The following is an 8,637-nucleotide window of genomic DNA, read 5'->3' as shown; positions in this document are numbered from 1 at the left end:
TGGGTGTGAACTTTGATTATCCTATCTCTGCCTACCAGAGTGCTAGGGTTACTGAGGTGCACTACTATGAACAGTCAGCCTTGAGTTCAATTTTGATGTTATTTTATTGCTGTCGATATCCTCCAATTGGGGGAATATGAGTTTAATTTCAAAGTAGTTGTCATAAAATATTGTGGTGTACAGACTCAGTGAATGTATTAATTCATTTAAACTTCTGTGTGAAATTTTGAAACTGACTCCAGGTGCGACTTAATAGTTGTATGAATGTTCTCTTTCTCACGAATCTTTACTACTCCAATACAATCTAGGGAAGGATGTTAACCAGCATAGCAGTAAGTGGAATAATAAAATTCCTTTTGGATCTGAACATCCATGTAGAAATTCCAATGACCCAATCTCCCCTACTCCCACCAGTATGCTGGAAGATTTCATCTTCTCTTTTGGGAACAAATAAAAATCTCTATAGTCTCCCATGTTAAACTCTGCTCAGTCATAAAGAATATGTATGGCTGCACTCTTGCAACTAACTTCGTAAGGATGCTGCTGCTACATACACGAGGATCATTGCTCTGCCTGTTGGTGTGGATGAGTTTTCAGCAGTTTAAGAACTGCTGAAGCAACAAAAGTACAATAAAAACTTTCTGTTTTTACTTTCTCCATCATTACTCAGAAGACTTCTATTACAACTCTTTTTCTTTGTGAATTAAGCTTTCAGGCTAGTTCTGCTTTCTTGAGAAATTTGAAATAAATTCCCAGGGATGTTTGTGAGGATATTTTAGAGCAATTTCATGTCACTGTTAATATAACCTTTTATACAGATCGGGATCATGGGACAGATACCAGTCACTTTAGCCTTTTAGATGTGAGATGTCAATGTAAAATCCCTCATCTTTTAAAGATGATTTTATCTTACATCCTTAAGAATGTTGTGTAGACCTACTTTTCTTAGGGGAGGGGTACATCAGGTTCTTATTGTTGTGCTTTACTTGAAATGTTAATAAGGATAAGCATTACATGCGATGGTAACCAACAACCAAAAAAAAAAAAAAAAAAAAAACCTCAATTGTTTAAGATAAATCATTGTTTCTTACTAATACTACATTATAACAGAAAATGTACCACGGCCGTGTAAACTTCAGTTTCTGGTACTTACGTTGCCTAGATAACCTCCAGCTTATTTTGGTCTGTTACTCCTGTTTCCCAGAAACCGCTGGTCACTATGATACATGGTTGGTCACTATGATGCACATTGTAAGAATCAATCCCCAATTGACAAGCACTCTGCCTTTATACTTTCACTTTGCTATCCCATAAAAACTACCCTCCTTGGACCTTTGGGCCCTGACTTCTTTGGGAATGATCCCAGTTGGGACTGCAGGTGTAAATGAGCTGGTTCTTGCCTCAAAACCTCAATACCACTCAGTTATTGATCACAGCTTTGCTGTTACATTTGGTGCATCGGGTGGGAAATTGACCATGCTGGCCATTTGGGCCACCAACCAGAGCCCTAGGAAAAGGAGTATGGCCACCTCCAGACCTGTGATGAGAAATGCATACTCCCAAAATATTTTCAGTTTCCTCAGGAGACCCTGGGGACACTCCTGAGTTAGGCCTGTCCCACTCAACAGAAGGACAAATGATCATTTCTCATTAGAATAAGGATGCCCCAAGGAGGAGGAAAAATATTAGCATCTGAAGGAATGCTGAATGTTTGTGAATAGAGTGTTTCATCTGTGCTTCAAATTGCAGAACTCCTGGACCGTGGAGCTTCATTGCACCCCAACCTGTGGCTCTGCGGATGCCTCCACAATGGCAGCATGGAGACTCTAGTGATGAGTTTCTCCTTGCTCAGATAGTCCTAAATTGCCAAAAAGCATGCAGGCAGGTGAGCATCTGAATGGTCTCTTTGAAGGATATCTATGCTTTGTCTATTATGACTCCATTCAAGTTCACATCACATACACATCTGGAGGCAGAGCAGTTTGGATCTAACCAGTCTAAAACAATGGTTCTTAACTGAAGGTCTAAGAAATTTAAAAAGGGCTTTCCTGGTGATTACAAACTGCTGCTCCCTGCATCTGAAAAGAAGGATCCCTTATTCCTAAGAATTCTGCCTTGACAAATCACCTTTTATCAACCACCACAGCCCAAACCTGCTGTCAGAACTGTACAAGCCACCAGTCTTTTAGTGTAACTTGAGAGAGTCCAATTAACCATTGCCTGAATTTAGCCACAGAGGTCCTCCCCTTGAAGCCTGCTGCTTTACAGCACTCTTACATGTCTATAATGGTCAGATGGCTTCATCTAACACCCACTTAAGGTGACTATCAGCAACTCTATACTGTTTAATAGAGAAAGATCACCACATTTTTGACTGAGAAGAAACTGGTTAAAGATAGAGCTTCTGGTGTGCTGCCTGGAGGAAGAAAATGGGCTGCCTGCTGGGGTAAGTTCTTGCTCACCATCCCAAGCCCCTGGAGAGTTTAAGATCATCACTCCCAGTGGTCAAGGATGCACTCAGCTTGCAGCCACACTAGACTGGGCTTGGCAAGGTTCAGGCCTGAGTAGATTACATCCAGTGACCTGCTCCAATCAGGGGAGTTGAAAGCACATGAGGTGAGTTCCAGTGCATTGGTGTTCACCTGGGGAGAACTTTGGACCATCATCCACAGTAGTAAGGTGCTCGCCCAGCTCCCTGGAACACTAAAGGTGGCACAGAAGGTCCTGTGGGCCTGACTAAACCACACTCAGCAATCCCCATTCAGTCCCAGGAGCCCAGGGGATAGAAGATGATTTCAAACACACCCAGGGGAAGCCTTGGAACAACACTTGAAACATGGAAATATAGGAAAATGACAAAATGAAAGACCAAAATGCAATCTCAAACCTCCAGCCAATCCCAAGAAAGCCTAGGTCATGTTTGTCATAGAAGGTTGTCGGTGTCACTCCCGGCCGGCAGGAAGGACACACAACAAAGTCTGGCAGTGGACAACCTTTTCTTTTATTTTCCTTCTCCATACAGCCTGCCCCGGGAATCCTCCCGGCCGAAGCCTCTGTTGGTCCGCTCCCCGCGGCTCCTTGCGTGCTTCTCCCTACAGTCTGTCCCGAAGCCTCTACCGGTCCGCTCTCCGCGGCTCCTTGCGTGCTTCTCCCTACAGTCTGTCCCGAAGCCTCTACCGGTCCGCTCTCCGCGGCTCCTTGCGTGCTTCTTCTGCTTCTTCTTCTTTGGCGGGAGAGGCACTCACTTTTATAGGGTTACAGTGGCCAATCAGTTCAAAGCGCGTGATGCGGGCTGATTGGCTAACATCAGTTGTTGCTAGGCAGACTATCTTACAGGGCGGGTTGTGAAGCAGGAGATCTTACAGGGCGGGTTGTTTACCAAGCAGGAAGCAGGAGATCTTACAGGGCGGGTTGTTTACCAAGCAGGAAGCAGGAGATCTTACAGGGCGGGTTGTTTACCAAGCAGGAAGCAGGAGATAAGCGCCATCTTAGCACACTCGATGGGAGGGGTAATCTAGCTCAGGCTTTGCTCTTTCCTACAGGCCTCACGTCTGCCAAGTAAGGCGACCGGGCTCGGCCGCGGCTCCCAACATCTCCCCCTTTTTTATTTTTTATGAATGTGCGCATCGTAGCCCTTCCTGGACTGGGTGCAGAGGCTTATGCCCTATGCGTAGGCCCACCGTAGGTCCTTGGCTTAGACCCTGGTCGGCCGTCCCATGGTCTGCCAAGGCCCTGAGGCCCTCGTCCTTTTTCTAGGGCCAGGCACAAACTGGACGGAACCTGGATGCACACAAGCTTGCACTCATTTCCTCTCCGTAAAGAAATCCCCTCGGAGAGAAATTTAGACCTGGGCAGCATCTAACAGTCCAGCGGCTTACGTGCAGGATGGGGTAGGGCCTGGCTTAGGTTGAGTCGCACCGGGGGAGTACACTCTTACCCGTCATTGACTCTCCTACCCAGCTATGTCATAATTTTTTAGAGGAGGAGTGTGGGAAGCTCACCGCCCCTAGACTCGGTCGTAGGCTAGGCGAGCGAGCAATGCATATGCCTGAGGATCTTTTTGTCCATTTTGGGCTACCGCTATTTCTATTCATCTTGTTGGTTGGTCTGTGATGGATCTCCGGTAGGGCAGGTCTGATCTTCAGTCGAGGGCTTTGTTGCCCGTGTCAGTCTCTCCGGTACCCACAGTGGTTCTCGTCCCGGTTCCTGTGGGAAAACACAAACCGCGCCTCGGTTCCAGCTAACCACCGGATCCGGGCCCATCCATTGTCCTGTTAGGACATCTTTCCATTTAACCCACCCTTTATGGTTGGGGGAAGGGTTGCAGTGCTCCATAGCTGGTGAGCAATTATCATTATTTAAATTTAAAAAATTGTGTGTGAATAGTGCCATGGATAATCGTGCCTTTGGGGCCAGGCCTTGGCCTACTCCCCCTTTTTGTTTTTGTAAAATTTCTTTGAGGCTTCTATGAGCCCTCTCAATGATTCCTTGACCTTGGGGATTGTATGGGATACCATGTTTTAATTGAACCTCCATCATTTTGCAGAACTCATTGAAGGCTTTGCCTATATAGGCTGGTCCATTATCAGTTTTTAATATTTTTGGTTTGCCCCATGCGGCCCAAGCCGCCTGGCAATGATTGATCACATTAGACACTTTTTCACCTGTTTCTGCTGTTGCAAATATGACGTGAGAACAGGTGTCTGTGGAAACATGAACATATTTAAGAGTCCCAAATTCCTGTATATGTGTGATGTCCATCTGCCAAACATCACCAGGGATCAAATCTCGAGGGTTTACTCCCATCGGTATGGCAGGTTTGTATGTGGCACAGGAGTCACATAGTCGCACGATATCTCGTGCATCTGCTCTGGGAACATGGAAATGGTTTGCTAGTGTCCTGGCATTGACATGAAACTTATCATGGAAGGCACGGGCTCGCTCGATTGGTGTTAGTAAGGTAAAAATCCATAACGGGCGAGTGGCAGTGTCAGCAGCCGCATTCCCCTGTGCCATAGGCCCTGGCAGGGATGTATGTGCTCTTATGTGGGTGGTGAAGACTTATGGTGTCTGTTCTGAAGCAATGTCTGGATAGACAGGAATAGCCCAGCCACTGTGGAAGTGGATCTAATTAAACCGGCAGTCTCAAGCACTTGCATAGCATTGACCACATACCTAGAATCGGAGACAATGTTAATGGGTCCTGAGAACCTTTCAAGAATCATTTTAACGATCTGCAGTTCCACCACCTGAGGCTGATCTGGTTCAAATTGTATGGTAACCGGGGGCTTGCCTAGGATCACATAGGCGCCTATCCCCGTCTTGGAGCCATCTGTATATATTGTAGTTGCTGGGACTAATGGCTCAGAGGCAGTAACCTTTGGAAAAATTACAGGGTGCTGAGTAACAAATGACAAGATAGGGTCTTTAGGGTATTGATTGTCTATATCCCCATGGAAAACACATCTCAAAATGGCCCAAGCATCTATGCAGGCAGCCAGGGTCTTGATCTGGCTGGCGGTATAGGGTACTCGGATGGCTTGTGGTCCTGAGCCAAAATGTTGGACAGCTCTATCATGCGCTTCAAGGGCCAATGAAGCGACTGCCTCCGGGTAATGTTCTATGACTTTTGCAGGTGAGACCTTAGGGTGTACCCACAGGAGTGGTCTTTTCTGCCAAATCACCGCTGTGGGCTGTAGACTAGTCTGTAGCAAACAGACGTCAAAGGGTCGCCCTGGTTCCACAAATACGATTTCCCTGAGCGTCATAAACTGACCTGCAATCCTCTGCCTTATGTGGACCCTTTCTGCATCGCCCACAGACGTTATACGATCCTTCATTTTTAAGGCGAGGCTTGGCGTCTGCACTATTTGGGCAGTTGCGTTTAATGTGTCCTGGGTCCCCGCAGCTGAAGCACCCCTTGGCTTTATGTTCCTCTCTAGGCCCGCGAGGTCCCCTTTGTTGTACTGCCGCAGCCAGAAGAGCTGCAACTCCCGAATTAGAAAGCGGCCCCCCTATTTCTCTGCATATTCTGATCCAGGCGTTAAGATCCTTATTCTTATGTGGGGCTATTGCTGCCTTACATTCCTTTGTGCATTGTTCGAAAATCAACTGCCTAACCAGCGGTTGAGCCACTTCCCTATCGGAAAAGATCTTATCGGCGGCATCTTGCATCCGAGCCACAAAATCAACGAATGGCTCTGTTGTGCCCTGGACTATTTTAGAAAGGCACAAGGATGCCGTTCCGGCACCACTCACCTGCTTCCAGGCGCGAAGCCCAGTGGTATTGATCTGCTCATAAACTGCACCAGGGAACTGAGTCTGATTATCAGCGTGTTGGCCTTCCCCCATAAGCATGTCTCTATTCCACCCCCGGTTCCCTCGGTTAGCGTTTCTTTCCGCCTGTTCGGCAGCGAACTCGGCGTACCAGGCTCGCCAATCCAGGTAACTACCCGAGGGCAGACATGCCTTTGCCAGCTGAGTCCAGTCCGCGGGGGTGAGAGGCCCAGAAGACAGGTTCTCCAGCATGGCAATGGTGTAAGGCGCAGTCGGCCCAAAGGTTGTAACTGCATTTTTAAGTTCTCTAATCTGCTTTATTTCAAAGGGTTCCCACACATTACGTCCCTGACCCATGGCCATCTGTACAGGATATATCCCATAGGGGCCGCTATCTATCCCTGGGAACGGGTGGTCTTCATTAGACACACGACCCCCATGCCACAGCTGTCTGTGGAAATAACATCCCGCCGGTGGCGGAGCATCATAAGATGGCGGCCGCGGTTGGGTAGAAAATGGCGGCCTGTGCGTTATTTCCTGTACTGACGGAAGAGGGGGGAGTTCCCATGCGGCGGTCTCGCGGCGAGGGACCGCTTTCGGGAACGAGTTCCAGGGCGGAGCAGAAGGTTCTGTCTCCCTCCCCTGCCAGGGGGCGCTCAGAAGCTCTCTGCTTTTTCGTAAGCCTAGCTGAGCGGAGCGCAATTCGTGGCGCAATGCAGTGAAAGAGCCTTGCGTCTCCCCATCAAGCGACTTAGGCCCCTGACAGCTGGTCTCTTTGGCCTCCTCACCATTCAACCTTCCCTCGTCCTCGGAGTCAGACGACTCCGAGGCTTGAGCCCCGTCCTCCTCCTTAGCATCTTTGTTCCCCTTGACGGACCCCTCTCGGGAGCTCCCTGACTGGGCCTGCTCAAATACCCTGTGTACTTTTGTAAGCTCTTGAGAGCTTTCCCCGCAACCACCCTCACTCTTAGTGCCGCTACCTAGCATGTTTCCCATTTTTTAATATGTTACTCACCGCGTGAGGCCCAAGGAATCCGCCACTTACGCGTGAGCCTGAGAGGAGTCTACAAACCCTGTAGGTGCGCGCCACCCAGGGCCCAGGTTTATCCTCTACTCACCTGTCTTGCAGCTCTGCGTTGGAGCGTTGTCCACTGCCACGTCTCGGGGGTGATCAGCTCCCCGTACGGGCCACCAGATGTCGGTGTCACTCCCGGCCGGCAGGAAGGACACACAACAAAGTCTGGCAGTGGACAACCTTTTCTTTTATTTTCCTTCTCCGTACAGCCTGCCCCGGGAATCCTCCCGGCCGAAGCCTCTGTTGGTCCGCTCCCCGTGGCTCCTTGCGTGCTTCTCCCTACAGTCTGTCCCGAAGCCTCTACCGGTCCGCTCTCCGCGGCTCCTTGCGTGCTTCTCCCTACAGTCTGTCCCGAAGCCTCTACCGGTCCGCTCTCCGCGGCTCCTTGCGTGCTTCTCCCTACAGTCTGTCCCGAAGCCTCTACTGGTCCGCTCTCCGCGGCTCCTTGCGTGCTTCTTCTGCTTCTTCTTCTTTGGCGGGAGAGGCACTCACTTTTATAGGGTTACAGTGGCCAATCAGTTCAAAGCGCGTGATGCGGGCTGATTGGCTAACATCAGTTGTTGCTAGGCAGACTATCTTACAGGGCGGGTTGTGAAGCAGGAGATCTTACAGGGCGGGTTGTTTACCAAGCAGGAAGCAGGAGATCTTACAGGGCGGGTTGTTTACCAAGCAGGAAGCAGGAGATCTTACAGGGCGGGTTGTTTACCAAGCAGGAAGCAGGAGATAAGCGCCATCTTAGCACACTCGATGGGGGGGGTAATCTAGCTCAGGCTTTGCTCTTTCCTACAGGCCTCACGTCCGCCAAGTAAGGCGACCGGGCTCGGCCGCAGCTCCCAACAGAAGGTCATAGAAGGAAATATATGCTGTACACATGAAATACCTGAAATAATAGCAAATGAAATAAAGAAGTAACTCTAGGAAGCTTTAAAGGAATTCAAACTAGAAATAATCTTGCAGGTAAAAGAAGCAATGATAAAAGTAATGAAAGAGATGCTGAACACATCTAAAGAAGACACAGTTAAAAAATTAGAGGAACAAAACAAAAGGATAGAATCCCTGGATGAACAATATAAGAAACAAACAGAAGTAGATTCAGAGAGATATACAAGAAATCAAAAATTCCATTGAAAGTTGTCAAAACTGCCTCAATGAAAGTAAAGATAGAATTTCAGACCTTGAAGACAAGATTGCAGCTAGTGAACAGGAAAGGAAAGATCTCTTGAAAATAACACAGAATCAGGAAATAACAATTCAACACCTACAAGATGATGCAAAGAAAAACAACA

This window comes from Cavia porcellus, unplaced genomic scaffold (genome assembly GCF_034190915.1).
Source record: "Cavia porcellus strain 051 isolate PalLab524CR breed Dunkin Hartley unplaced genomic scaffold, mCavPor4.1 scaffold_1, whole genome shotgun sequence".
Lineage (NCBI taxonomy): Eukaryota > Metazoa > Chordata > Mammalia > Rodentia > Caviidae > Cavia > Cavia porcellus.
The sequence above is the reverse complement of the archived record's forward strand: the minus strand, read 5'-3'. Positions refer to the sequence as shown.